The sequence below is a fragment of the Sorex araneus genome, chromosome 3 (assembly GCF_027595985.1).
Source record: "Sorex araneus isolate mSorAra2 chromosome 3, mSorAra2.pri, whole genome shotgun sequence".
Classification (NCBI taxonomy): Eukaryota; Metazoa; Chordata; class Mammalia; order Eulipotyphla; family Soricidae; genus Sorex; species Sorex araneus.
In genome coordinates this window covers 167,925,806-167,949,407 of record NC_073304.1, presented here as the reverse complement: position 1 = coordinate 167,949,407, position 23,602 = coordinate 167,925,806, and the positions used below count along the sequence as shown (strand labels likewise).

The following is a 23,602-nucleotide window of genomic DNA, read 5'->3' as shown; positions in this document are numbered from 1 at the left end:
GCAAAACGGCAGTGCAGTGCCCCCCTCTAGCACATGGCGCCCCAGCCAACGGCCCAGGACGTCACCGCCTGGACTAGCCCGGCCTGCTCCTGCCCTGCACAGGCTCTGCCACAGCCCAGGACCTTGGTGGTGGGGCAGAGAGGGGACAGCCCCACTGGGAGGGTCCTTTCCCACCAGCCACCACCTCCATTCCTGAGTGGTAAGGCGGGAGAGGAAAAGAGAACATCCACTCCAAGTCAAGTAAATTAAGCGCCATGAATGGTGGAGAACCTTCTTTAAGCCTGCAGGGGAGCGTGTTCGGAAACCATGTCCAGCCCTGGACATTAAGTCCTGTCACCATCACTCTGGTGCCAGTTTCAGCTCATTGCCACCGGCCACGCCCTTCCCCTCTCCCACCATCACTGATGCAGGGGGATGGGTGGGAAGCTGGGGTCCACTCTGAGCCGGGCCCCACCGGACCTTCCCTCCATCCCGGTATCCATGGGCACAGTCCACCTGTGTCAGTGGGTGATGGGTCTGCAGTGCCAGGACAAAGCGCCGAGACGCATGGCTCCTGCCGGGGAGATGCCATCCCTGGCGGGAAGAGGGTCCTGCCCCCGACTCCTGCTCTGGGCCTCGGCTGCCCCCCGCCTCGGGCTCTGTGGGATAAGGGGCATTCACAGCTGGTCAGGGCCTGCTCGTAACTCGCAGCTCCTGGGAGCTGGCTCTCGGGAATGAGCCCAGCTGCCTGCCAGACCCTCCTGCCTCGCTCACGCAGGAGAGCTGCGGCCGAACGTGGCAGGGCCTGTGAGGAAGCAGGAGTGGACCTGGCCGAGGACCTCTGGAGGGCCTGGCTAGTCCAGGCGGTGACACTGAGGGGGCAGTCACATGTTCACGTGGGCAGCATGTTCGGGAGTGGTGGGCTTCGAGAACGAGTGCAGCTGTGTAAGCAGACGTATGAAGGGCACCCCCAGGCTGGTGTAGCAGCATTTACCATGAGTAGGAGATTGAGGAGGGGGGATTGTGCGTGTGTGAGTAAGAACGAGAATGTGTGTACATGTGGGAGTGTATGTGAGTGTGTGGATATTAGTATGAATGTGTGTCTGAGCATGTGTCTGAGCATATATACACATATATATACTTTTTAGTATAATTGTGTGTACGAGTGCATAGGTATGTGTTCATATGTGCCTAAATGTGTATGTAAGTGTATATAAGTGGATGAGCATGCATATATGTCTGAGTGTGGGTGTGAATATATGTATGAATGGATGAGTATATGATTATATGTGTTTAGTATGTGTGTGCTCATGTGTGTCTGAGTGTTGGTCTAAGTGTATGGATGAGTGTATATAAGTGAGTATGTATTATATATATATATTTAATATGTGTGTGTTCACATGTGCCTGGATGCATGTGTGAGTATATATGCAATGTATATATGTTTAGCATGAGTATGTGAGTTTTCTGAGTGTGTAAGTATGTGCATTTGCTTGGAATGTATGTGTGTGTGTGTGTGTGTGTGTGTGTGTGTATGAATATGTGAGAGTTGAGCGGAGGGGCCCTGGTTGTGGGTGGGGTAAAGGTGGTCTTTCAATACTTCAAATACTACTTTGAAGGTCTTTCAGTACTTCAAACCACATACTCTACCACATACAAACCACATATACATACTTCAGGATTAGTGCACCACATTTAACAGGGTTCAAAGTAGGAAGCAACCAATCTTAGAGGGAAATATATATATTTTTAAACAGATATGTCTATATACATACATATATAAAAAATACACAAGGCTCAACCTTTAACAACATGTTAGTGATCTCTTATAGAATGGCTTAATGGCCCCTGGGTGAAATACAACAGTCCTCACCCTCTTTCCTCTAAGGGTACTTTTTTCTAGCATTCTCAGCAGATTTTCATAACAAACAATAGAAAATATATTATTTTGGTTCTGCTTTGGGGCAGGGACTGGGGTTGGGAATGGAAACATTCAAAAATCGGCGGTGGGAAGAAGTAATAGTGCCAGGATTGGTGTCTGAATATTAAATGTAAGCAAATATTGTGAACTACTTTATAAAATTCTTAAAACATTTAAAATTTTTTTAAATGACTATAAAAGGTAAAAGAAAAAGGTGGTCTTTCCCTCACACTGTCCCCTCCCCATCCCCACAAAGCTCCCTGCCATCTCGGATCCTTCTAGAAAGAGAGCAGGAGATCCCTCTCTGCCGTGATCTCAGATGTAGACTCGATGGCAGCCAAGCAGAACCCCGGACCTTTTTCATACACGAGGCAGGATCCCCACTGCCTCTCAGGCTTCACACACTTGCCCACCCCACCCGGAGAGCAGATACCACCGCTCTATCCACCCCTGGATCGGGGCTCCTCCCCAGGAGTCTGTGTCAGGCTGCCCATCTTCTTTTGTAACTTTGTAACTTTGGGGTTCAGTCTGCGTCCTGGGGAGCCAGCCCCAGTTTAAGGAGGGAGGCCTCCAGGGTCGGGGCCGGCGTGGCCTTGCTTGACCAGGCGGTGGCCCCCTGGTCCTGAGACCATCTCCCTCCTGGTGCTTGGCATGTGGATTTGCCTCTAGTTTTCTGGAACGGGACATACACAACTGCGACAGCCCTCTGGTGGTGTGATTCATAGTCACGGCTAGCTCAGAAGGATGACCGTGGCCTCGAGGGCCCCGCCCTGGAGTAGCAGTGCTTGGCCTAGGTAGACAGACCCCCTCCTCTCCCTTGCTGCCCACCCACTCGTATGAAATGAATAGCCGGGGAGCTGAAACTCACACCTTAGTTCCCAGTGCTACTATTTGCCAGGGGTGCCAGCCTGAGTTTGCCACTCAGCCGCTGTAAATGTCGGTGTCCTGAGCCCTAGACACGACGTGGAACCGTTTACCTCGAAGGCTCGTTAGGAGGAGTCAGCATGCTGATGTGACGGAGCGGACGGGGGATGGTCAGTACTTCTGTCCGTCCGGCCTGACAGAGGAAACAAGTTGAGACGTTCCTTTGGGGCTCCCTTTCTCTCCCCGCGGTCTGCCCCGTGCTTCCCTTGACACTGCCCGCTCTGCCGCAGGAGAACTCTGCGCCTCTCCTTTCATCCTGGGGAGGTGGCCGAGCTGGGAATGGTCCATGGAGGCAGAGGGCCGTGCTCCGCACGCAGCTTGGGGTGCCCCTCCCCCTCAACCCGGGATCCCGAGCACCCAACAGCACCTGCACAGCCCTCAGAGCTCTTAGTATGGCAGGAGGGCTGGGGGCCTCTCGCCCGTGATCCGTTGCTGGGATGTGGGGGTGGACAAGACACCGTCCCCGCTTTGTGGACGCGGCTCTGTTCTTGGAAATTGTAGCTGAGTCAGGGCATGGGAGCTCGGAGCTGGGCCCCCAGAAGCCTGGGTGAGCTCCTCACCCTGGGCTGCTGCCCGAACTGGGGGTGTCCCTCCAGCCACTGAACCTCTTCAGGAGGGGTGTTACTTCTGAGATGAGGTGACTGACAGCTGTGACCGGGAGGAGAAGCGCCTGTGTTATTGTTTATGTCTACTATTATTCATGTGCATGAGTGTAGGTGAGTATATGTGTGTATGCAGGTGCGTCTTTCTGTGCATGCACATGTGTGGAAGTGCATGTGTAAGCATGTGTGTGCACATGTACTTATATGTGTGCATGCATGTGTGTGTGAGTACAGGTGTAAGCATGTATGTGCATATTTGTGGGCATGCACATATGTGTAAATACTTGTGTACGCGTATGTTCATGTGTTTGTCTGCATGAGTGCTTGTGTGTACATGTGTGCATTTGTGTGCATGCACATGTGCGTAAGTATATGTGTAAGCATATGTATGCACTGTATGTGGGCATACACATGTGTGACTGTGTAAATGTGTAAGCATGTGTAAGCATGTGTGATTGTATTCGTGTGCATTCGTGTTTGTACGTGTGCGCATTTGTGTGCATGCAGGTGAGTGCTAAGAGGCAGGTGTCAGCCCCTGGATGTGGCTGGGGGAGAGGGGTGATCCGAGATTCTGGGCACTGCGGTGGCTTTGGGGGACCTTTGAGGCCAGGCAGGATGCTGCAGCTGTGGGACTGGGGCCTGGAGGAGGGTCCCCGTGAACAGGCTCCTGCAGGCCCCTCTGTCCCTGCCAGGACGGGGGGCTCACTCTGGCGGTAGATTCTGGGGGCTCGCCCTGGCCCTCCTGGGGCTCTGGCAGTGGACCCCCACTCTGGACATGGGACCAGCCCGGCTCAGGGGCCTCTGCTTCCAGCGAGCGTGCGGTGGCTCTGGAGCAGGAGAGGGGCTGGGCCAGGGCCTCTGGAGGTGAGGCGGGAGGCCCTGGGCCAGGGCTGCCCTCCCTCAGCGCAGGACGGGGCCAGGAGGTGTCGGGAGGAGAGGTGGGAGCCAGAGAAGAGAACTGGAGAGAGAAGCTGATGAGGGGGAGAGAGAGAGAGTCCAGGGACGCACCCAGCAGAGACCCAAAGTTCCGACAGCAGCTTCTCCTGGAGAGAGCCTGCTGCCGTCTTTCCGGCGGGGGTGAACAAATTCTCTTAAAATATCTCTAGGGTCGGAACGATGAGACAGCACCTTGCTTGCATGTGGCTGACCCCGGTCTGACCCCAGCATCCCATAAGCCCCCTGAGCACCACCAGGAGCGATCTCAGAGCACAGAGTTGAGAGCAGGCCCTAAGTATCTCTGGATGTGTCCCCCAAACCTTAATAAATACATAAATAAAACATCTCTGAAGGGATATGTCTGGGGTGTGGGGTATCATGGCAGTGTGGTGACTAGAGTTAGCAATAGTATATTCTAGGTCCAGTCACCGCCAAGATCCATCTTAGAGGTTCTCACCACACACACACACACACACACACACACACACACACACACACACACACACACACACATGCGCACACACACACGCGCGCACACACACACGCGCACACACACGCGCGCACACACACACAAACACACGCACACACACACACACACACACACACTCACAAACACCCACCAAAAAACTCACCACAATCGTAACTGTGAGGCTGTACTATAGTTCTGTGATGGAGCGTTTGGCTGGCAGCCTGTGAGGCTCTGGGTTCAACATTCAGCACAGTCACAATTTCAAAACCACCGAGCCAAAAAGGTGAACAATGCGGTGATGGGGCATTGTGAGCCTTGCAGTAGAGATCATCCTCCCAGTGCCCGTTTCACTTCCTTCCCACATACTGCTGGCGGCTCATACTTGAATGTGGCTTACCACAGAATGTGTCAATGTGTTAAACATACGCAGTGGTGCATGGCAGTTATATCTCACGTGTTGGGGGAGGGCAAGGAGGTTAAAAATAAGTGAAAGTCATAAGAGTCACTTTCATCACCCCGCTTGCTGTTTCCCTGCAACAAATTATCCTCAAACTTCAGTGGCCTGAAGCAGCCCATTTCCAGGCTCACTGTGTCTGTGATCAGACATCCGGGCGCTTCTGTGTTCAGGTCCCCCCAAGATCGCAGTTCCGTGCTGAACAGGGCTACAGCCAGCACCCCGGTGTTCCTGCTGGGGTCCAGGTCCCACTGACGGTTGGACAGTAGCAGCAGCTGCCAGCTGGCTCCTGGCTGCGTTTTCCCATATCCTCCACACACAGATCTCTCTCCATAAAAGGACATATGCACACACAAACACTCATGCACACACGCACATGTGAACATGCATGTGTACGTAAATACCCATACACTCAAACACCTGCAACACTGCACATGCATGCACACACATGCACACAACACTCATACACAGATGAATTTACACACGTATGTACACATAAATACTCCAACACCAATGCATAGATACACTCAAACACATGCACACATACAGCACACACAGATATGCACACATATGTACACATGCACGTACATGCATGCATGCAGATACTCATTTACATATGCACTTTCACACACACATGCGCACACAAATACTCTCACACTCACACAGGCATACACACACACACACACACACACACACACACACACATACACACACACTGTCCCAGCTGCTTTCTCAGGATCAAGACTTGAAGTCTTCTTGGAAAGGAAATCCAAGTCACTCAAATTATGTCACTCAAATAATCCCCCCACCCCCACCTGATGTTTAGCATCTAGGAACATTATTTAAAGCATCGATTGATCCCTATTTTGAAAAGCTGTTCCTCCACCTCTTCATGCAGAACCCCGAGATGTAGGTACATTCTAGGGATGAGCTCACAGGGTATGAGATCTGCTCTCACTAATACAGATCCCATTTATTTATTTTTTTTTTTTTAAAAAAAGCAATATCATGCTCCTTTCATAGCCTGTGTGAGCTCAGCCTTGAGAGGGAGGCTCAGGGCTGGCTTCAGCCCCTTTAGGGAGGCTGGGCTGTCCTGGGAGGGTCCAGAAGCACCACCAGATCGGCCTGGGGCATCCAAAGCCCCTCCCGGAGAAGGAAAGGACAGGAACCGGAAAAGCGTTGGAGACGCCTCCTGCAGGAAGGGGCACCTGAGCCCAGAGGAGGGCCGTGTCGTGCTGTCACAACACAGCATCAGCGGATGCCCACCCAGGCTGCGTGGGCAGGAAGGCGTCTCTGTGCCCAGTACCGGCATTTCCAGATTCTTTGTTTCCCATAGGCTGGGGGCCTGAACCTCCCCGTGTCCCCACTCAGAGCCCCCCCCCCATGGCCACTATGTGATGCTGGCGGGGAGAGTGTGATGTAGGGGGTGGGTGAGGAAACATGTTGGGAGGGTGAGATAGTTGCCGAGGAGCCGTGGTCAGTAGCTCTGGAAATAAACTTCAACTTGAATCTTTGTTTTTCCTTTTCTCTTCCCCGCCCCCGCCTTTTCTTTTCTTGTTTTGGTTTCCCGGCCACACACACAGCTGTGTTCAGGGCTTACTTTGGGCTCTAGCCTCAGGGATCACATTTCAGCAGGGTGTACCCCACAACCACTTTCACTGTCACTGTCATCCCATTGCTCATGGATTTGCTCGAGTGGGCACCAGTAACGTCTCCACTGTGAGGCTTGTTGTTACTGTTTTTGGCATATCCAATACGCCATGGGGAGCTTGCCAGGCTCTGCCGTGCGGGCTCGATACTCTCGGTAGCTTGCTGGGCTCTCCGAGAGGGGTGGAGGAATCAAACACGGGTCAGCCGCGTGAAAGGCGAACGCCCAACCGCTGTGCTATCGCTCCAGCCCACCGTATACCCTGCAACCAAAGATAGAAAATAAAGGGGGGAGCTTTTAACAAGTGTTGGAGCCCAAGGAAAAAAATCCCCCGGCTCTCGTTCTCCGCTGTCTCCCACGCCCTGTGCCCTGCCTGCTTTTTCTGTTCAAATGCTTCTTCCTCCGCACCCGATTCCCCCTAATCTGTGGACGTCGCCTCCCCTGCCCTTCGTCCTGCCCTGGTTTCTTAAACTGAAAGTGAAAAGTTGTTTTCTCCAGTCAAAGGCAGCACAAGCAGCCCTTCTGTTTTATTGGTGTCTTAAAAAATAAGCTTTTTCCTCCCCTTCACCCAGGGGAAGGTTCCTGTCCTTTGCCAAAGCTCAGGGCGGCTCCACAAAGAGCTCATGAATGGCAGTGTGTGTGTGTGTGTGTGTGTGTGTGCACATATGTGTGCATGTGCGTCTGTGTGTATGTGCATGCGTGTGCATGTGTGTGCTCGTGTACGTGTGCATGCACATGTGCATGTGTGTGCGTGAGTGTGTTCATGTGTGTGTGTCGGGGGGATTGGAGTAGTGGGGGTGCAGTTGTTCCTTCTGCAGCTGTGCAGATGCCCCTGGAGCCCAGAAGGGGGTCCTGGGGGGCACAGAGGTACTGGGCAACATCCTTCCCTCTTTGCTCACATCCTGCTGCTTGCCGGTCTCTGTCCCTGGGAGTTCTCTTCCTGGGGAGCAGTGACCATGAGATGTCACCGGGTGCAGTGCACCTCCAGGGCGTGGGGCTGGGGCCAGCCCTCCACAGGTGCACTGGAGGCTGCAGGACACAGAACTCCCGTGCCGGTAGCAGACAATTTTGCGTAGGGATCTTCTTTTGGTTTGTTTTGTTTCGTGGCCATGCCCAGAGGCACTCAGGGCTTACTCCTGGCGCTGTGCTCAAGGATCACTCCTGGTGGGGTTCTGGCGACCGTATGAGGTGTCAGGGATTGAACTAACCAGGGTTGGCCTCGTGCAAGGCCCAGCACCCTACCAGCTATACTAGCCCTGGCCCCTACAGATCTTTAAGACGGTTGTCCTTCCCTCTCCTTGCTCCCTCTCTCCCTCCCTCCCTCCCTGTCTCTCCCTCTCCCTCCCTCCCTCTCATCTTTTCTCCATCACAATTCTAGAATATTTGCTTAAGCTGAAGGATGCAAAGTGTTGAGTCTATTACAAGGTTTGGTAGAGACACTGTCTTTTTCTCCTCTTGCATTAAACTGCTTCAGAAAATATTCAGACCTATAAATGAGATGTAGCTCTTTCATGAATCACTTGTGTATGGTTTAATAATACATTTCCCTACTAAGAAATGATTGATGTTTAGGGTCCCATGCTGGTCCATGGATGCCCACTTAGAGATGGCCCGGATATAAGAATTTCCTGCAATTTCCTAAGAATCTGATAGACAGAGTCCTCAGCAATCTAAACCTTGACCCCACAATCACCACCTCCTGGACACATTTTGGCTTCCCTTGAGTCCTTAATACCCAGCTTGGTTCAAAACCCTTAGTAATAAACACCAGGGAATTTCCAGGAGACTATTCCTAGTAGTTTTGGAGTTAATCCGCATTGCAGTTAGGATTATTCTCTGAAGACAGGGCGGTCCAGTAGGAAATGCAGTCTGGATTTGACAGACATAGCCATGAGTCTGGCCTTAACCACCTTTTACTTCTGCATCGTGGAGTCATGTAGCATCCACGAGCTTCATTGTCCTAAGGGGACCAGGAATGTGGCTCAAGTGATAGAGAGTGTAAGTCCCTGGGCTCAGTCCTTAACACTACCACGAGTGACCCTCCCAAAAAGAGTGACAATGTTACAAAGACAAAAAAAAAAACCCAAAAAAAGCCAAAAACATTTTCTTGAGAAAGAAACAAACATGAAGATGCTCACATAGAGAGACATACAGGCCTCTCCAGAAATAAACTTGAATTTATAAATATATTCAAATGAATGCAGGAGTGTTGGTAGAATGGAATTAGAACTGAATTGTGGTAGCCTGTGATGACTATAAAAAAGGAGAAAGGAAATCATTTTTATTGACCACTTACTATGAATCATGAACTACCCTGGGTCGTTTGCATAGATAGAACAAGTAGGAAAATATTCTTTAAATATATCACAACAGCCTTCTCAGGGGAAAAGATATGGTCTTTCTTTAAAAAACATACCTTTGAGGGGATGGAGAGATAGGACAGCAGGTAAGGCATTGCCTTGTACACAGCCCATCTGGGTTTAATACCTGGCACCCCATATGGTTTCCTAAACGCTGTCAGGGGTGATTCCTGAGTGCAGAGCTAGAAGTAAGCACTGAGCATCACCAAGTGTGGCCCAAATGTAGGAGAGAGAGAGAGAGAGAGAGAGAGAGAGAGAGAGAGAGAGAGAGAGAGAGAGAGAGAGAGAGAGAGAGAGAGAGAGAGAGAGAGAGTGTTTTGATAAGCCAGTTTGCATGAGAGGGTAAAGTATTTAGGGTATTTTAAATTTCCTCTTTCTTTCTTTCTTTCTTTCTTTCTTTCTTTCTTTCTTTCTTTCTTTCTTTCTTTCTTTCTTTCTTTCTTTCTTTCTTTCTTTCTTTCTTTCTTTCATCCTTCCTTCTTCCTTCCTCCTCCCTCCCTCCCTCCCTCCCTTCCTTCCTTCCTTCTTTCTCTTATTTCTTTCTTGCACAGCCACAGAGAATGCCACACTCTATTGACTAAGAAACAAGTCTTTCAGGTTCAAAGTGGCACTGTGAACCTCCCCCCTCCCCAGAGCCCCCACGCAAATCAAACTTGAGAAGGACAATTAAGGAACATATAAACCCGCTTAGGAATGGGAACAATAAGTGAGTTCAGAACTCACCAGCTAAGGAGAGATTTCAGCCAGCTGCTGGGAAACGAAATCTAGAGGAAAGTGGGCTGATGAATGGCCTGGACTGGGACCAGGAACCCAGAATCCCTGCCCCTGGTGGTGACGGAGGGAAGGAAACCAGTCTTCCGGAAAGAGTAACAGAGACTCATGTTGACTGGTACAGAGGAGAGAGGGGCGCAGGGTCTCAGGTGTGCTCCTGCACCCCTGCTCTCCCCAGGGCTCCTCCCCTGGAAAGGGAGACACCCAGAGCTCCCCGAGTGTGCACTGCAAGCCCATACACCCACCTTGTTCTCCCCAGCTGTACAGTAGACTCCAGCCCGTATCATCAGGCAACGTCTGCCTTGACCTCTTACGGAGAGCGACTTACACCCACAACTACTACTTGGATATTCATCAGGGTCCTTCACTGTAAGTCCTAATGAACAAACTCAGTGGTCAGAACCACCAGGAGACTCTTCCGGGTGGAATATAAAGGCCACAGTACACAAATGGAATAACTGACCAGCAAAATTGTCTATTCTATTCCCAGCACAACTATCCTTCAGGAAAGAAAGTGAAATTGTTCTGCAACCAGAGGATGAGGAAGAGAATTCATGGACAGCAGGCGGGAAGGGAAAGAACTGCCAAAAGAAAACTTCATACAGAAGGGAAATCCCATCAGCAGATCTGACTGTTGAGAACAAAGGAAGAACAACCAAAATGGTAAGTAGCTGGATAATTATCCTGTCTTCTCCTCTTGAGATCTTTAAAGTTTAGTGGTTGAAAGTGAAAAAGGCTTGCTTTTCAGCACATGCCCTCCCTTCAACATGTATTTTTTTTTTTTTTTTTGACACATATTGCATTTGCTTGACTCTGTTTCTTCATTTGCCTCTTTCCATGCTGGAGAAACCTGAACATGCACTTCATTCTTGAACATGTACCTCCCTTTTCTCTACCCTCACTTTTTTCCCTAAAGTTTCAATAAAAACTATCTTGCTCAAAAACAAAAAAATCCAAAGAAAAATAAAAGAAAGGAAAGCAAAATATATAAAATGCCTTCATTTCTGGTGAACTTCCTGTGATCATCAGGATTTCTACAATTGGAATTATTCTTTTATTTCTAATGGTTTATTTTGTCTCTAGTTTTTGTAAGTTTGCTTACAGTGGTTATCAAAGTGGGTTTCCTGAGGTTTGCCAACCTCTTTTAATTTATAGGTTTATATATTTTATCCCATTAGGAAAGTTGTCAGCAGTTATTTCTTCAAATAAAATTTTCAGCTCAGTATTATATTTTCCTTATGCATGGTCCCTAATGGCAAAAGTATTAGAATTTTTGCTATTGCTCACAGATACCATAGGCTTTGTTTATTCACCCTCCCCCACTAAAAAGAAAAGAAAACACCATTTCCCCCTCAGTTATTCATTTTTAAAGTTTACTGACTTTTTCCTGTATAATTTCCATACCACTGTTGGACCAACTCAGTGATTATTGGTTTTTATTTTCCAGTTCTATTATTTTCACTCAGTTCTCTATACCTCCGACTTCTTTGCCAATACCATAGATCTTTCAAGAGCTTTCACTTATTTATTGGACTATTTTTTTTTTTAACCATCGATGCCTAAAAGTCTCTGCAAGATATTTCCAACATCTGTGTTTTCTGGGCACTGGCGCCATTGTCCTGCCCCATGGGTGCTGGGACTTGCCTCATCCTTCCTATGCTCAGTCATTTGGATTGGATCCCGGGCCTTCGGAACCTCACGCTTTGGAGTCTCTGGGTTTTGTTTAGATCTTCTGGAGACCATTAGAAGTTTTGCTCAATCAAGAAATTAACCCTTTTGAATGGGCACTGGTGGAGGGATGGGTAAACGATCACTGTATGAGTGAAATGCAAACACAAAGGTTCTTAAGTTTGTAACTGTACATCACAGTGATTCTCTACTAAAAAAATTTTTTAAAAAAAAGAAGAAATTAACCCTTTGAGACCGGGTTACAAGTTCCCAGTAGCCTTGAGGGGCTGGGCTTTCCATGGCAGGCCCATCTTCGAAGGCTTTCTTTGCAGTGCGTAAGAATCTGTCTTTGTGGACACCGCCCTCCACCCTCTGATGCGGTGGGGTGAGAGGACCTGGGAGGCAGTGAACAGCTTCGCCACTCAGTTGTAAAAGTTGTTGAGCCCTTTGTTTAAGATCCAATCCATGCACAGAGACTGAGGCTGCTCCCGGAGTTGATAAGCAATATTTGGGGGAGGTGAGATGCTTTTTTTTTTTTTTTTTTGCTTTTTAGGTCACACCTGACGATGCACAGGGGTCACTCCTGGCTCTGCACTCAGGAACCACCCCTGGCGCTGCTCAGGGGACCATATGGGATGCTGGGAATCGAAACCAGGTCGGCCGAGTGCAAGGCAAACGCCCTACCCGCTGCGCTATCGCTCCAGCCCCGAGATGCATTTTTTAAAATTTTATTTTTATTAGTGAATCACCGTGAGGTACAGTTACAAACTTATGAACTTTCATGTTTGCATTTAGTTTACATCCCTTACCAGTGCCCATTCTCCTCCACCAATGTTCCCAGTATCCCTCCCACCACCCCACCCTGCCCCTGCGGCAGGGCATTCCCTTTTGTTCTCTCTCCTGTTGGGTGTTGTAGTTTGCAATAGAGGTATTGAATGGCCATCATGTTTGGTCTGTAGTCTACTTTCGGCATGCAGCTTTCAACCCGAGTGGGTCCTCCCAACATCCTCTACTAGGTGTTCCCTTCTCTATTTCAGCTGCCTTTTGAAGTTCCCCTTCTTTCTAACCTCCCGGGCACTTGCCAGCCCTCCCCCCGCCTCTCTTCTTTCTCTACCCGGAAGCAGGGCCTCTGGGTTTTGTTTCAGTCTCAGGAAGACTGTTCACACAGGTTCCTCCATGCCGCCCGTCTCCCACTATTTGCCGCTGGATCCACCACCACTAGGGTCAAACTGCACGAAGCGGAGAGAGAAGGGAAAAAAGTAAATAAACGTGAGTTACCCCAGGCCTCTTCTCTGGTGGGAGCTGCAGGTTCTATGCCCTCGGGGTTTTCAGCACCTCAACTCCAGCTGCCACTGGTGGTGGTGCCACCCTGCACCCTGCCCTAGCCCACAGTGGAACCTGAAAGGTGTGGAGCAGAGGGAAGGGAAAAAAGAATATTCCCTCATTCTCTCCCAATGTTGAGAACCTCCTTTCCTACTTAACCTTTTTTTTTTTTAAGTCACCGGGGCTTATAAAATGTTAACGACAGCGTTTCATGCATACAGGGTTTTAGTCCCAAACCCTCCACCCGACCATCCATGTCTGCTTCTCTCTACCATGGTTTCAGGGTCCCGTCCCCGACCCTTCAGCCCGGCCCCCCCCCCCCCCCCCCGCTGCTTTCGCTCTATGGTACACTCAGTTCTGCTGACCAGATTTCAGGTCCTGTTGCCGCTGGCCCTTTGCATTTCCTTTCTATGCGTCTTTAATGCACACACATGAGAAGCCACTCCAGATAGACCCATCTGTCTCTAGCTGACCTCCGACAGCGGGACCTCCTCCTGGCCCACCCAAGGAGCAGCAGCTCACACAGTTTCGTCTTTTCGTACAGCCAAGTCATATTCCATTGCATATATGTACCATTTCCTTATCTAATCATTTGTTCTTAGACCCTGGGGTGATTTCCAGGACGGGCAGTGTGTGTGTGTGTGTGTGTGTGGCGGGGGGGGGGGGATGTTGTAAATAGTGTTGCAATGAATATATGAGTGTGAATGTGTTTTTGGAATAGAGTATTTTGGTCCTTGAGGTAAATGCCCAAAGGCGAACTTGCTGGGTTATATGAAAGCTCAATTCTTAGAATTCTTAGGGTTTCTTTTTTTTTTTTTTTCATTTTTTTTACAAGTGTGCGCATAATGTTTTCCATAATGATTGAGCCGGGCAACACTCTCATCAGCAGTGGCCGTTTCTCTTCTTTCGGGTGTGACTGCTGCTCCCGAAGCTTTCCATGTCCAGGCCGGGAAGAGCAGAGAGGAGTGGGAAGGTTCCGTTGGTGGAGGCGTTGCTGGATCAGGCCTCCGCAGTGTAGCTGCTGCTGTTTCCGTTAGAATCCTCAAGGAGCTGCACCAGTCGTTGATGGGTTCACAGCTGTGTTCTGTGGGAAAGGCAAGGCTGTGTGCGATTATGCCATCAACTCCAGATGCCAAAGGTGTCTTAAAGCTATGAAGGCAAATGAGTTAGGACTTAGACATATTATTATTATTGATAGCACAGCGGGTAGGGCGTTTGCCTTGCATGGGTTCGATTCCTCCATCCCTCTCGGAGAGCCCCACAAGCTACCGAGAGTATCCCGCCCGCACAACAGAGTGTGGCAAGCTACCCATGGCATATTTGATGTACCAAATGCAGTAATAACAAGTCTCACAATGGAGACGTCACTGGTGCCCGCAGGAGAAAAGCGATGATCAATGGGACGACAGTGCTATGACAGTGCATTGTTGTTATTAGAGAGGTATCGTTGTGATGCATTAACAGGTGGTGAGAGATACGTGGCGCTGCTTTCCAAAATCCAAAGACTTCCAGTGTTTTCCTTCTAAACTTCCATCCGAGGGAAGTTACTAGAGGAGTCTACTCCTGCCAGACAAACAAGGTGACTTAAGAAAACATAATAGAAGACAAAAAGAAAAAAAAAGTATGGGGCTGGAGCGATAGCACAGTGGGTAGGGCGTTTGCCTTGCACGAGGCCGACCCAGGTTCGATTCCCAGCATCCCATATGGTCCCCTGAGCACTGCCAGGAGTAATTCCTGAGTGCAGAGCCAGGAGTAACCCCTGTGCATAGCCAGGTGTGACCCAGAAAGGAAAAAAAACATAATAGAAGAGATCCTAGGAATTGTAGAACTGACCGGGAGAGAAGTGAGTATTCAAGATAATAGCTATGTGACAGGTCTAGAGAACCTATTTTTTCTTTTGATTTTTTGGATCACACTCGGTGATGCTCAGGGTTTACTCCTGGCTCTGCACTCAGGAATTACTCTTAGTGGTACTCAGGGGACCATATGGCATGCTGGGGATCGAACCCCAGCCGGCTGCGTGCAAGGCAAATGCCCTTTCCGCTGTCCTATCTCTCTGTCTCCTAGAGAACCTATTAGAGTTGCCCCAGATTAGAACAGAGGGTCCACTGTTTTCCAAATTATCATTCTGTGAAGAAAAGGGACCTTGTATACAAATAATCATAGTCACACTGAGTTTAGGTTACAGTGAAGGCACATTTCTTCTTTCTAAGAGAAAAGTGCTCAGAAAAAACTCACAGGCAAGAAATTAATGGTCTATATTTGAACTTTAATGAAGATTGTCAAATAATTGTCAAAAAGTCCAGTGTTAAGTTTCCTTTTGTATATTATTAGAAGAAAAGAAATGTGTGACTTAGCACAAAGCAAGGGAGCAATAGCCCAGCGAGTAGGGCATTTGCCTTGCACGCAGATGACCCGGGTTCAGATTCCTCCGCCCCTCTTGGAGAGCCTGGCAAGTTACTGAGAGTATCTCGCCTGCATGACAGAGCCTGGCAAGCTACCCATGGCGTATTCGATATGCCCAAACAGTAACAACAAGTCTCACAATGGAGACGTTACTGGTGCCCGCTTGAGCAAATCGATGAGCAATGGGATGACAGTGACAGTGACAGTGACAGCTCAGAGCAAGAGTATCTTCCATATGGTAGAGGGATGGTGGCATTCTTTCCATAGAGAAAGAAACAATCCAATCCATGGTTTGGCTTCTTGGCTCTGTGGTGAATAGTGTTCCTTTATGAGTCTTTATTTGAATACAACGTATGTAACAATGGCCTCGGAGGTGCTGAGGACAGTGGAAAAGGTGGAAAGTGGTGATTTATACTGAGAAGGAAGTTCTTATACCAAGACTTGTACCGAGAAGGTGTTCACTGTTCAAGAAGAAAGGCAAGAAGTACTGCCTGATGTTGATGAAACACGACATATTTATTTGCACCCTATGTTAAATGATGACTGTAATTAATGGAACTAAAATATAGTAAGTATAAGAGGTAAGAAGAGAGAAGGACAATGCATGCTGTATGAATATAAATCTTTATATATTTTAAGTGAGTAATCAATAGGCACTATGTGTAAAGCAAGAAACAGATGTGTAAACACACCATTCAGAGTAGTAGAGGAACCATAAGCAGCCCTTAAAAATGGGCATGTTGGGGGCCGGAGCGATAGCACATCGGGTAGGGCATTCACCTTGCACGCGGCTGACCCGGGTTCGATCCCTGGCATCCCATATGGTCCCCCAAGCACCGCCAGGAGTAATTCCTGAGTGCAAAGCCAGGAGTAATCCCTGAGCATCGCTGGGTGTGACCCAAAAAGCAAAAAAAAAAAAAAAAAAAAATGGGCATGTTGGCCTGTGACTTGCACGGGGGAACAGGATACAGGGTGGAGAGGTCAGAGAGGAGATTTGATTTTCCAACACTGATTTTGACTGTTGGACTTCCAAAAGCCAACCTCGTGCATTGTTCTGATTAAAGCATTTTAAAATTATGTACAGAAGGAGTGAACAGGAATTTAGCTCTGGGGGAAAGTGGGAAAGCGTTTGGAGGAGGCGGAGGGGTCCAGGTGAGTTGGCATGAAGCTGGAGCCTTTTGAAAAATGGAAAAAGAAAATCACAGGTTTCCCACTGAACACCTGAAGCCCTTTTTTATGAAATTTTATTAAGGCACTATGATTTACAACGTTAGTCATAGTTGAGTTTTAGACAACGTTCTAGCACGATCCCACCGCCAGCGTCAACTTCCCTCCACCAGTGTTTCCTGGTTCCCTCCCATCCACCCCCACCAGGGCCCCCACCCCATGAGCCCGCCCTCTTGACAGGCACCTATTTTAGTTTGGTTGTTGAAGTTTGAGTCTCATGATTTAAGTGTTTTTGACTCTGTGGTTTGACTATTTATCTCATTTCATAACATTCCTTAACACCACCGATGTGCCTAAGCTCCCTTGACCCCTGCCCTGTTGCTTCTCATCTGTCTCTTCTCCCCCTCCCCTTTCCTCTGTTTCTTTCCTTCTTCCTGTACTGGGAAGCCAGGGGTGAACTCGGTAACCCCCTTGAACCATTGCCTCCCTCATTCAGTAATTCTCAATACCACATTTAAGTGAGACCATCCTGTGTTTATCCTTCTTCTTACTTCACATGACCTATCTTCCAGTCCCACCCATGTTGCCACAAATTACATGATTTCATCATGCCTTGCGGCTGTGTAGCGCTCCGCTCTTTGCGTATACCACATCTGCATGGCCCACTTATCTTCTTAGCCATTGTACTGGGTGCCGCCACGAGTGAGGGTATGCCTACGTCCTTCTGAATGAATGCTTTTCCATCCTGGGGATAGATATCCCAGAGTGGAACCGCTGGATCAGATGGGAGCTCGATTCTGAGTTTACTGAGCCTGCTTCACGCTGTTTTCCATGGGGGTTGAATGTGGAAACGTTCCTACCAGTAGTGGGTGAGGCTATTCCTTTTTCACCACGTCCACCAGCAGAGATGGCTCCCGTTATTTCTGATATGCAAACACCTGTATCCTTTGAAGGATCCTGAGCCTGAGAGTCAGTGCGAGGAGGGTTATATTTCGGGGGCTGTGAATCTTGACCCTGAGTCATCTAAGCGTGAGTTACCCCCGTGCCAACCGGCTTCCGTGTGGAACTAGCAGGGAAGCTGGAGAAAGGGAACCGAGTGCAGAAGAGGAGGGCGATGGATGGACAGAGTGGCAGTGAGATGGGAATGAAGGGGACGGAGAGGCGGCAAGAATTCAGAAATGATGGGGTCCTGAAGCTTCCGCTCCCTGACATCCCCAGGAGTCTGGGGAGGGCGTTAGTTTCCGGTGGGCAGTGAGAGAGGGGTGTCTCATCAATTTCACCTCAAGTCAGAACAGCGCGGTCTTAGCTGGCATCTGGAATACTGAAGTTCTCTGTTTCAGTCTCCGCAGCAACCCTACGGTTATTTATTCATAATTCAGCAAATGCTGATCACCTGCAGCTCTGTTCCGAAAGTCTTTATCCCTGGCCTCCAGGGACTGTAGTGGAATGAAAGAGACTTTGCAGCATTGGGTGATAGGGCCCTGCACGGGTCATCTGGGAAACCAACAGCCTTGGAAGGGGGTGGACAACTCTATAGAAAGGTAACTTGGGGCAAGGGAGGGGGGGTGCGGGAAGTGACTTATGGCCCTCGTGCGTATGCTCCGCATGCTGGAAGCCCAGGCTTCCCCCGCCCCCAGCCCTGCTTGGTCCCCCAACACCACTGGAAGTGACCCCAAACACCATGCTGAGCGTATTCCCTCAGCACTGCGTGGGGTGGCCCCCAAACTCAGACACACAAAACATTGGACTTAGATTGAATTTTGAAAACTGAAATGGAGCTTTCTAGGTAAGACAGGTGTATGTTAGGGGACTGGGTTCTTGGGGATTCTGGGCGGGGGGAGAGAAGCAGCCCACTAGAGCTCCAGGCGCGTTTCCTTCCCTCCTAACCCGCTAGGCACCACCAGTGCTATTCCTGGGGCAGGGGGCGGAGTGTGTTGATCAAGATTGGGTTTCTTGGCCCCGGGACCTGGCCGCCGGGAGCAGTCAGAAATGCTTGGGGTTGAGGCTGTGTGCGACCATCTGCTCTTCTCTGACCTGTAACCCGGAGCTCCAGGGTCACAGAACCCAGTGCGGTGGGCACTCAGTGCAGTTCCTGTAAGAGGGGCATGTGGAGTGAGGGCACAGGGACTTCGGGGGTCTCTCCTCTGGGGCTTCCAAGCTTCTGCCATCGAGCGTTGAGGGCCCAGTGATCCCCGGTTATATCAGCGTCATGTTAGCTTTGTTGATACGCCAGAGTTTGGGGCTTCCAATGGACCCGTCCAGGTCACGCTGGGAGAGACTCGCCACTTCAAGGGGACAGGACGTATGGCAGTGGGTTTCCTTGTAGGTCCCCTTTTAGCTTCTTTTTTTTTTTTTTTTGGTTTTTTTTGGGTCACACCCGGCGATGCACAGGGGTTATTCCTGGCTCTTCACTCGGGAATTACCCCTGGCGGTGCTCAGGGGACCATATGGGATGCTGGGATTAGAACCCGGGTCAGCTGCGTGCAAGGCAAACGCCCTACCCGCTGTGCTATCGCTCCAGCCCCCCCCCCCCTTTTAGCTTCTAATAAGAAGGCAGACAGTTGCTCAGTAAACGCCTGGCCCGAGTTCTTGCTCCCCCAGAAAACGGGGTGTATAGAAGCGCTTAACCGGAATTATGTGGAGGGTCACTTCCTGCCTTCCTATCTCTGTCCTCCGGCCCTCGAGGGTCTTCTAAAGAGATTATGAATTTACTGTGCCTTGTTTGCTTTCACTCCTCTTGTAAAATTGCATAAGGCGATTTGTGTGTGTGTGTTGGGGGTGGGGGGTTCTTTGCATGCTGGGAAGTTCTATCTTTCTCTTCCCTCTACCTTTTAGCTTCTCTTTTCAAGGTCCTAGAAGCTAACCTACTGTCCGTTTTTCCAAGGTCTTCCTGTCCATCAGCCCATTCATCCGTCACTCAGCACCCATCCATCCATCCCCTCACCTGTCCACCCATCCATCTGTCTGTCCCTCCATTCACCTACCTATCTACCCCCCTATCTCTCCAGCCATCAGTTCATCTCTCCATTCGTTCATCTGTCCATCCACCCATCCATACATCTTGCATTCCCTCCCTCCTCCCCTCCCTCCTTGTTAAAAATCTGTGAAAGCAAGTGTGTGCCTTAGGGAGGGGGAAAACTACGTGGCCTGCAAGAGGCTGGTGTGTCCCAAAGAGGGCCTCCTGCTCTGAGGGGTACTGCTCCCGGGTGCCTGAAATAGGTGAGGTGGAAAGAGCAGGCCAGTGATTACCTTCTCCATCCCTCTGGGCAGTGCCCTTCTGTGGGCAGTGACCCCACCTCCAGCCCTCTGGGCAGTGCCTATCAGCCTGGCTCTTATCAGTTGTCGACTACAATGGGGAAGAAGCCAACACATTGTCATTCTAATTTTCACGGCTCCAAGTTCAGAGAGCATGTGCTAAGGGACCCTGGAGATCGGGGCCACATAGCTATGTAGCTAGAAGATGCAGGGTTCCCAGTAAGAAGCAAAAAAAAGGCAGGGGGGGCAGGAGTAAGAGGAACAAGATAGGATCTAAAACTAAAAGCCTGCAAATGATCGGTCGACTCCTACTTCCTCTGGACACAGCTTGGACATCCGACCAGTTGGACGTTGGGCATCTGTCAGACTGGACGCGGGGTCGGTACCCTGGGCTGGCTCCCCTCAGCCTGGGCACGTCCCCTCCTCTGCGTTTGTTCTGACTCTGGTAACTGTCCACTTAAGGTCAGTCCAGACTGAGCCTCAGTAGGGGGGTCGGCAGGCGTGATGTTCCCTGCCTGAATAAATGAATGAGGAATCCGAGAAGGAGCGTATTCAGGGCCCAGGTCGAGGCCTCTGCCACCCTTCCTTCTCCTCCTCTTCCCCCCCATCCTCACTCCCTCCCCGTTGAGCAGAAGCCCGCCCTGTTTGCAGGCAGCTCCGGGAAGGTAGAATTCAGCCCGCCTGGCCGCCTGGCCCCCTCTCGGACACAACCCTCTCCGAGGGCTCTCCCCCACCCGCTCCTCCTCGGCCTCCTTCCACTCCTGCACGCTTCTCTGCTCCCGGCCCTACCCCCCTCCCCCCGGAGGCCCCGGACTGGAACTGCTGGGAAGTCTCTTCAAACAGGATTGAAATTGCTTTAAATATTAGAGGATTAAGGGAAGACAAACAGACCTGGGGGAGGTTTGTGTTTGGGGGATTAGCGTTAGATCCCCTCCGTGGTCCAAGCATTAGCCGAGGCCACGCTGCCTGCCCCGGGCACTGTCCTCCCGGCAGCTTGGGCCCCTGGGACCTGCCCACACCCTCGGGCTCTCTCCGCAGTGCCCCCAGCGGGGAGCTGCTTACGGAGCCATGCAGCCTCCCTGATTTCTCTCACCCAGGTGCCTCTCGCTCCAGACAGTGGCCGCCCCGAGCGGGGGAAACAAACCACCACCGGGAAGCTGAGCCAGGGGCACCAAGTGGGCCGGGCGTGGGTCCTGAGCTAAATGCAAGCCATGCAACCCTGTTGGCTGGTAGTTCAGTAGAGACACAATAAAAGACCAGAGGGTGGGGTGCAAGCAATCCTGTCTCATATAAGCATTTAAGTCTAGGGTGACGTCTTTCAAGACCAGTGCCCCCTACTGGTTAGACTAAAGGATTGCACCAGGTCGATTTTACTATTGAAACTTAACGTTAGACCCATAGGGGCGAACGTCTCCTATAGCTATCCTGGGGGCTTCCGATGCATTCTCTTCCAGAACCTCTCAGAATGACAGGGAGCAAGGCGAGGAGCTCGGGTCCAACCTGGAAAGTACAAGAACCTTTTCTGTACCGAAAATGCGCCTCCTGCCAGCAGTTGAGATCTTGGTCTTGGTTCAGCTCCTAGAACTAAGTGACCCGAGAGGAAGCTGTCTTGGAAATTGAACTGTGTGGGGAGGAATTTCTTAGCTAGGTCACAAAATGGATCATAAATAAAAAATAGAGGCCACCACTTTAAAATTAGGGCCCTGTTCCTCCCGCAAAACCCAATTAAGATGTAAACGCCAAGTCATCTAGGAGGGCAAGATGGTCACGGGGCCCGTCTCTGGCACAGGACTCTGAGATCTTGTGTGTCGGAGAGTTCTCCAAATAATGAGAGGAAGAGTGACAACCTGCTAAAGAAACGGACGAAAGATTGGCCTAGTCCCAGGCGTGGCCAATGAGCTTGCAGAAAAGGGCCAGGCCTCATTCCTAGCCGAGTTAGAGGCAAATCAGGACCACGTTAACTATCACTACAGGATGCAGAGATGGCGCAGTGGGAAAGGCGCTTGATTGCCAACAGACACAGGGAAATAAGTTCATCGGACCCGGAGACAGAGCACAGAGGGTAGCACACTCACCTTGTGTGTGTCTGGCCAAGGTTCAGTCCCCGACACCACAGTTGGTGCCTGAGCCTGCCACGAGTGATTTGTAGTATGGGGGCTGGAGTGATAGCACAGCGTGTAAGACATTTGCCTTGCACGCGGCCGACCCGGCTTCGATTCCCAGCATCCCATATGGTCCCCTGAGCACTGACAGGAGTAATTCCTGAGTGCAGAGCCAGGAGTAACCCCTATGCATTGCCGGGTATGACCCAAAAAGCGGGGGAAAAAAAGAAAGAGTGATTCATAGGCGACAAAGGAGCTCGAATCTAGGAATAAGCCCTGAACACCATTGAGTGTGGTCCAAGAACCCTCCCCCCTCCAATTTTTTAGAAAATAAAAATGCCACTACATTCTCACCATATGGGCTGTAACTTCAAAAGCCCGACAACAGCGGGAGAGAAGATGCAAAGTTGAGTTTTTCATTGCTCAGGGAATGGCCAGTCTGAAAAAGGGTCTGGGGAGATAGTGCAGCGGGTAAGAATTTGGCATAGGACTAGCCCCGGTTTAATATCCTGCACCTGGGCTCTGCCAGGAGTGACCCCGAGTACAGAGCCAGGAGTTGTCCCCCGAGAAACTTCAGCTATAGCCCCCCCAAGTCCCCAACAACAATAATAACAACAAAAGCAACAACAAATCTCTGATGAAGTTAAAGATATCTGAACTCCATGACTCAAAGGGAACCTTCAAGGGCCTGGGATGATGGTACCGAGGGCAGGACATTTGCCTTGCACGCAGTCCACCTGAAATTGATCCCTGCCACCCCATATGGTCCCCTGAGCCTATCAGGATTGATCCCTGAGTGGGGAGCTAGGAGTACATGCTGTGCCACCTCCTTCCCCCAAAATAAAGCATTTCCCTGGATCACACCTGAGGTCACATGTGAACAGGAGAATCCTCAGTAAGAATGGCGGCTGCAGCATTGTTCATTCATTGTCCCTCATGGCAGATGTCAGTTTGGAGCAATAAGTTAGGGCCTAGGGGCCTGAGTGATAGAACAGCGGGGAGGGCACTTGCCTTGCACGCAGCCGACACAGCTTCCATCCCCATCCCCAGCACCCCGATGGTCCCCCGAGCACCACCACAAGGGATTCCTGAGTGCAGAGCCAGGAGTAACCCCTGAGCATGGCTGGGGGTGGCCCCCAAACAAAATCAAACAAGTTAGAGTCCATTCGTTCCAGGGACAGGCTGTGTACTAACCAAAGTGAGCAAGCCGTAATCACAGGCCACAACACAAATTCCAAAGTACAGAGATGCTAAACAAACAGAAGTCATACATTATGAATGTCCACTTATGCCCAGTACAAATCGGGGAAAACAGAGCTAGGTTGTGTGGGCTACTTCTAAGGAGATAAATGGTAAACAGATTTTATAAAACAGATGGACTTGAAAAAACGGAACTGTGTGGAGGTGGGTGCCCTGGGGGGCACAAAGCTGTGTGTGGTTGAAAAGAAGTGAAGGGCAGAGTGGGGCACTTAGGGAGGTGGATGGCCCCAGGCAGGTGGTTATACGGCTTTTCCTTTTAAAAAACAATTTTTTAAATTAAATCACTGTGAGATTAACAGTTCCAGAGTTGTCCTTGATTGGGTTCCAGTCATACAATGTTCCAACGCCTGTCCCTTC

The 23,602-nt window shown here is 50.1% G+C and overlaps 1 protein-coding gene across 2 annotated transcripts in view; it reads left to right on the top strand.

Moving 5' to 3' along the window:
• LOC101539053 (NXPE family member 4) overlaps positions 1-23,602 on the top strand; it is a 388,567-nt gene that overhangs the window by 110,336 nt on the left and 254,629 nt on the right. For both annotated transcript variants that reach the window (XM_055129854.1, XM_055129853.1), the window contains exon 2: positions 10,555-10,727. The gene's annotated coding sequence lies outside the window, so the exon portion shown is untranslated. The remainder of the gene's footprint in view (positions 1-10,554; positions 10,728-23,602) is intronic.